This window comes from Galeopterus variegatus, unplaced genomic scaffold, assembly GCF_000696425.1.
Source record: "Galeopterus variegatus unplaced genomic scaffold, G_variegatus-3.0.2 Scaffold16611, whole genome shotgun sequence".
Taxonomy (NCBI): Eukaryota; Metazoa; Chordata; class Mammalia; order Dermoptera; family Cynocephalidae; genus Galeopterus; species Galeopterus variegatus.
In genome coordinates, this window is record NW_007742722.1 from 7,803 (window position 1) to 15,159 (window position 7,357).

The 7,357-nt window shown below is 48.1% G+C and overlaps 1 pseudogene; it reads right to left on the minus strand.

Moving 5' to 3' along the window:
• Nucleotides 1-2,528: 2,528 nt before the first annotated feature.
• On the minus strand, nucleotides 2,529-3,755 carry LOC103582524 (annotated as a pseudogene).
• Between the last annotated feature and the right edge of the window lie 3,602 nt (nucleotides 3,756-7,357).

Here is a 7,357-nt window from a genome sequence, read left to right on the forward strand (position 1 = left end):
GTATCTGTCACCTCTGTGTAGTTCCGGAACATCTCCATCACCCCCACCCACCCGCAGCCACTCCCCACTTCCCTCCCCCAGCCCCTGGTGACCACTAACCTCCTTTCTGTCTCTAACAATTTTCCTCTTCTGGACATTTCACATAAAAAGGATCATACAATGTGTGGCCTTTTGTAACCAGCTTCTTTCACACAGCATGAAGTTTTCAAGACACCTCCGTGTTTCAACATGTGTCAGAACTTCACACCTTTTCATAAATGCACAATATTGTACTGTATGGAGGACCACGTTCTGCTATCCGTGCAGGGCTGATGGACACGTGGGTGGCCCGTATGTTTCATCTGTTAGGAAAAGTGAACGTCATTGTGTAGGTGTTTGTTTGAATCCCTGTTTTCAGTGCTGAGTGCACCCTCGGGTGGAGCTGCTGGGTCGCACGGTACTTCTGGTTAACATTTTGAGGAGCTGCCCACTGTCCCCATGGCAGCTGCACCATGCACTTCCTGGGTCTCTCTTNAAAAGTTCAATTTATGAATCCCTTATATCAAAACCTAAAGATTAAGAATGAGGAGGGTGCACGTATGCACTATTAGTAGAACTCAGAATTCATGCAGCCACTCTGAAAAGTAGCTTAGTGATATGTATACGAAGCCTTAAAAGTGGTCATATCCTTTTATATAGTATAATGTCTAATTATCTGTCCTAAAGAAATTACCAATCATGCATTAAAGATCATGTGCAAGGGCATTCAGTGGAACAGTACTTATTAGAGTGAAAACTTGTCACAACCAAAATGATCCCTATGGTAGGTGAATTGTTAAATTATTGTATATCCATGTAATGGCATATAAGGTGGCTTTACATATTTCAAAGACATTGGGGCACAGAAAGTGCTCACAATTTAACGTGAAGTGGAAAAAAGCAGACACCAAGACTCTAAAGTATAGGTAAACTGTGTGTTATATAAAACACATATGTACACTCGCGTGCACACAGAAAAAATGCTGCAAGGAAATTCAATAGAATGATAAAAATTCTTATATCTACGCTCTGAAGTAATTTTTCAGTTTTTCCCCCTTACATATACAAGTATTTGCCAGATTCTCTGATTTGATCATGTGCTCAGAAAGTATCTTATTTGGAAATACAGATTATATAATTTTCAGACACGATTAAATTTCTTATTTGGAAATACAGATTATATAATTTTCAGTCACTATTAAATTTTTTATCCTTTTTTTCTGTACAGAATTTGACTTTCAGACATATATATGTATGTATATGTGTGTATACTCATACATACTTTTTATTGTACTGTATGTCTTTCTGCCTCACAGTTGTTTCACATAATTGGGGGAAATTATTCTGTGTAAATGAACTTTGCAAATGAAAAGCTTTCATTTGAAACTTAACAGTTAAAGTAGCCAAAAGCATTGAATGCAATTCTTTCTAAAACTGAATACTGTATTGTTTTATTAATTTCTTAATTACATTACATTGGACATATTATTGTTAATAAGTTTCCTCTCCTTGCCCAATTGATTGTAAAATCACTCCTAAAAGAAGGAGTTTTTTGCCTGGCTTCTCTAGCCTCTTGAGGTTTTTCCTCAGATAAAAGGAAAAAGGGAGAATAAAAGTGTGAACAGAAGGGGAAAAGGTGAAAACATTTTATATTTCCCACTCTAATTTCTCCCATTTAAAAAATCCTGACACCTGTTTTGATTTGCACAAGGTTATGTAGTCTCTTTGTCCTGTTGCTTCTCAGCCTTAGCATTTGCCTTTTGGAAACCTGGTCCCTACCTGACTTTGAGTTTGGCTGAAAGAGAGCAAAGGAAGCTTACTCTCTCCTTAGCTAGGCTGTGACATTAGAGAAATAGTCATTGCTTTCCACATTGGAATTTTCTGAATGCATTTTCCTAGAACAGCATTATTGTAAGTGGTGTTTAGGTACTGTACTAATAATGAGGTACCATGGATGATTTTGTGGAATGGTCTGAAAATTTCATCACTATTTATAACATTTGAAAGGGGAAATGTATTTTGTGTTCCAACGAAATGTAGTAGTATTTTTCTTTTTAATTAGTTACTGCTTAGATTTTATTATACTGTAAATTTAGAGTTGTTTTCAGGGGATGATTTAGTTTTTGCCCTTTTAGAAAGATGTCAGCTGTTATTTCTCTTGTCTCTTGTGTATTTTGCTCTAGCAGTCTTCCCTTCCCTTTCAGATGTATGATCACTGTTTTTAGTGGCCTGGGAAAATTAAACGATCTAACTCATGAGAAGTATTTCTTCTTCTTCTTCTTTTTTTTTTTCTAAATGCCCTGTTTATTTGGCAGACAAGGTTCAGAAATGTACAGACACAATTTATAGGCTGAGAAATCTCTGTGGAGTTGTTACTTCACAACTACACTTCACAAAAGCAGTAATGACAGCTTCTCAGCACATTAACCAGTCATTTTTTGTTTGAAGTGAACACAGTGAGAATGGAGTATAAGGCCTATTTCTCTAACTCACCATCAACTTCTTTTGCTCTAATCTTTAAGAACAAGTGGAGCCTTCACTTGATCAGCCACCTTCTTGCTGCTCAGCACCTCGACAATAGCAAGAATAAACTCAAAGCAGGTCCCAGAACCTCGGCTTGTAAGAATCAGGCCGTCCTTTTCCACACGATTCTGAATGGCTGTAATGACTTCCATTTATCTTTTTGATTTTTAGCAAATGGGTGTGTTGTAGCTTTGCTTTCAAAACCCATTTCTTGAGCCAACAGAGCAGTAGGACCTGCACAGATGGCAGCTCTGAGGCCCTTCATGTTTTCTTGTTCCTTCAGTGTCTCTTTCACAGCAGCAGACTCAGATAAATTCTGTGCACCCAGATTATCTCCTAGAGAACCACCACATTATATGGTCCCTGTTTTTTTGCATCTGCAGGACTGGCATGAGGACAAATGATAACATCACGGCTACACTGAACTAGGTCTTTTCCAGCCAGACCTGCAATGGTGACTTTAATCCCAACTCATCTCATGCCATCTACAGGGATGACTGCCTCCATTTCCTCTGCTCCCTTAGCCAGGATGACCAGAGCTCTTTATGAAGCTCCGGTAATATTTTTAGGTCATATTTTTTAAAGACCCAAACCTGACTGAAAAGGACCACATCAAACCTGACTGAAAGGGACCACAAGCCCAGAAGTATTTCTAAACTCAGCCAATAGCCAACTTTGAATAAGATTTCAAAGATATTTTCTGGTGAATGAAAGAGGCATATCTTAGTACAAAGATTATGCCTTTAATTTTGTTTCCTCGGAGTCTTTTTGAACAATCATTATTTCTAGACCTTGTTTTGGCTATTTTGGGTTATTAAATAAATGATTTTAGGTAAGTAAGCATTAGTATATTATGAAATATTAGCCATTTCTGTTGTTAAAGTTGTGTTCATTTTGTAAGATTGGTCCTCATTTAATAGATAAATAAACATGTCTTTAGCTGCAAAGTATATTTACCTTAGTGCTTTTGTCTATTGAGACTATTTATGAAGTATCGCCACCAATTAAATTTGAAATTCTTTCTAACCTTTTCTTTTTTTTAATCCTGTGAATTCATTATGCTGAGTCAAACCATTATTAAACTGTCACTTGGTTATGATTTTTCACCGTTATATTAGGAAATATATATATTTNTAAGAGGGTCCACATGCACAAATGTCTGGTAACAACTGTCACAGAGGACTCTGCAAACCACAGCCTCGCACAGAGGCCATCGCGACCTCACAAAAAGTCCTTCTGCAGGACGTCTGCCCAGCAGCTGCCCGTCCAGCCTCACACTGGCCTCACCCTTGTTACTGATCCTGTAGCCAGGATAGTTTCCCAAAGCACCGTGTCACCCTCCGTCCCTTTCCTTCAAAGCCCTTTCTCCTTCTCTGCCTCCCTGAGTACACATGCATTTACTGTGGCCCACACATCCCCTCCTGATTAAACTCACTGTGCTGTTAGGGAGCCTCTCTCTGTGTGGCATTTAGGTTGACCCGAGTCCTGACCGTTGTGGGAGTGGGTGGGAAGGGGTCCTCCAGCTCCAGCATGTTCTTCAGAGACAGAAGCCCCACGGCAGCGTGACCACAGCCTCCCGTGAGACCCTGAGCCAGAGCCACCAGCTGTGCCACGCAGATTCCTCACCTCAGAACCTGTTGTTTCAAGCGGCTGTGTTGGGGGCCAGTCTGCTTTTCAGCAATAAATAACTTACACGCTCAGTTTTGTGATTCTGCTCTAAACACCATTAGACGCTGGTACGGTTGCAGCCAAGTGGTCTTTGTTCCGTCTGGTCTTCCCAACACTTGCAGTTAAGCTTATTAGGGTGGGTGCAGAGCAGGCTTTGCTGACCCCACTGCTAACACAACACCCTCCTGAGGACTCTCCCCACTGCCCCGAGGGTCACCACGGCTTCCTCCTCTGGCTGTGTGAGTTCTAGGAATCGTCAGCCGACTGCTAGCACCACACTATCGTGACTGCTGTAGATAACAGCACTTGGATAGACTGATTCTCCCCACTTTACTCTTTTTCAAAAATGGTTTTAGCTATTCAGGGACAAGTGTGGAGCCAGGTGTGCACACTCAGGGACAAGTGTGGAGCCAGGTGTGCACGCTCAGGGACAGTGGAATGGAAGGCACGGGTCGGGGGTATGACAACGCGTTCCCCTGTGCAGGGCAGACGCCACCCACTGGCAGGACATCCATGGGACCCCGGGGCTGGCATGGGGCTGTGCAGGCCTTTGCTTGACCTATGAGTGTGCCGACCCCTCACAGGCATAGCTGTCCTTAGTGCTGACCTCTGACCTGTCACTGTCCAAGAGCCACGACCCAGGAATTGCTCCTGACCTGGCTGCCAGCCTGGACCCAACCCCCAGAGCCTTCCTGCCTGTGGCCCTACCAGGAACTGTTTGGCCCTGGGGACACTGTGGAGGGCCCTGTTGGAAGGAGCAGAGAAGCCCTGTTGTCCTGGTGGAGGAAGCTGCCTGCGGGCTGAGCAGGAGTCATGGGGATTGGCAGAATCTCACGGCCAGCGGCCCGCATCCCTCCTGGCCACCCGTGGGTGTTAGAGCTTCCGCCAGTGCAGCAGCCTCCAGGAGCCCAGCACCGTCACCCTGACGCTCCTCGCCCCTGGGGCCCCGTTCCCGCTCCCTCCCGGCAGCTTTGGTTCCATCAGAAGCGCTTGCGTAGGCGGCTCCGGCTCACGGGAACGGCCACCCCTCAGGGAGAGCGACAGATGTGCTGAGAAGATCCTCGCAGAAAAATCCGAGGACCCCGCCCAGTTCAAGATCAACTGTAAGTGCCAGCCTGGTTTACACTCTGGCCTGGGGTGCCAAGGCAGGGATGGTGACAGTGGGGACGGTGGCAATGTGTCATCTGCCCTCCCAGCACTGCCTCTGGTCCCTTCCGGGTGTGCTAACTCCCTGGGTGACAGGGCTGAGCTCTTTTGCAGGCTCTCTCTGGGGGTCCCTCTACTGAGCTTGGAAGGCGTCTGTGACCCCTCAGCCACCCTGCAGACCCTGACCCTGCAGATACCACCCAGAGCTGTGCGGGGCCCCGGCACTGTCCTGGAGGAGCCAGAGGGGCCAGGTTGAGGAGAGGAAAGGGCAGGAACCTGGAGGGCAGGTGGGCTGAGCGCTGGAGACCACCCGGGAGCCTGCTCTGCACTAAGCCCTGCCAGACCCCAGGGCATCCTTCCCTGCGCATGCCCACGGGCAGGGACCCAGGAGCTCCCGAGCTTTCGTCAAAGCCCCCACGGTCCAGGACTGACCCTCTCCCCTCACAGCCAGGACCCTGCAGGTCGATGACGAGATTTCGTAAACTATAAAACAAACCACAAAAAACACACTGAGCTGTGCCAACGTCGTACTTAGCGGTGAGAGACTAGATGCGTCCGGAGACCCAGGCCGGGCCCCGCTCGGTCCCCTGCTCAGCGCCGCGGGGAGACTGATCGAGAGAAACAGACGCATAAACGTTGGAAAGGAGACCTGCGTGTGATGGACGAAGCAAGGAGACATGGCCACGGCGATCAGGCACGCAGGAGGGGACACCGCTACCCAGCCTCTGGTCCTCAGTGCACACGTGACCACAGGGGACACGGCCACTCCCATCAGGCAGCGTCCCCTCCTGGCCTCTCCCTCATTTCCCCCCATCCCCCCCCAGCTGTGCTCGGCCAGTGCCACAGTACCCTGGAAATTCTTTTATTGTCCCCTCCCATGGAATTGTCAAAGCCGCCCCCACGTAAACCACATCTGTGCTCCTTCCTCCTGCCAGGGAGACCCCAGGCCACGGACGCTCCCCTCCAGCGCGCTGTCCTGATGTGACAGAGGCTCCTGGACAGCTCTGTAGGGGCCTTTTTCACGGGTGGCTCCTGTCCTGTAGAAATCGAGGCAGACTTTGTGCTGTAAAGGCGGCGACTTCTGCCACCCTCAGGCCGAGGCTGCCTCTTTCCCGGGCTCAGCAGGCGGCCCTGGATCTCACACCGGCAGCCTGCGACACATCAGCGGGTCCGGAGCGACCCCTCGACGGCTGGTGGATCTGCCCCCGGGTTTCACAGTCTCATGGCGTTGCAGAAGGAGACGGCGTGTCTACGTCTCTTGGTTGTCTCTGTCAAAGAGGAAAAGTATCGATGACGTTTTAGAAGCAATGCAGTATCACAGGACATCGGAGTCACTGAGATCGCAGCATGTGGAGAATGAATCCTTTGGAGCCGGGGGAGCGCCACGGCCGGCGGCAGAGCTGACAAGCAGCTGGCGTGGGTCTTACCGCTTCAGATCCAGAAGGACTTAAATACAGAAATGCCTTCCTACGTTAGGATCAGATGTCAGCTGCCTCACGTGTGCCATGGCCGCGGACGTCCCCAACACGGCCACTTGGTGGAGCCCAAGTCCTCTTATTACAAGAAAGCACCTGGGAAAAATTGGTCCAAATTTTACAGGAATACGGGCGGGGAAATTTTAGCCAAGAGGCTCAACCGACTCTGCGTTTATCTGTGTGCACCATAACCAGGAAAGCTGGAAACATCTGGCAAGACCCAGAACCCTGACGGAAGGACCACGTGGACTCCCACAGAAGCACCTTTCAGGGGTCCAAACCCTGGTTCAGCGACACCAGGGAGTCAGGTGCATGACTGCTCTCTCTAAACTCGCACTTCTGAGTTAGGCCTGGATGTCACCATGGCCAGTGCGGCTGGGTCCACTGAGCTTCCTGGCAAAGCTAGGGCCGCAACCATCGTCGTGAGAGTGACACATGGACAGCCCAGCTCAGAGAGGTCAGGAGGCTGGGAGTGTCACACAGCAGGTGTCCCCGGCACCCCTGCAGCCATCCCACCCACCACACCT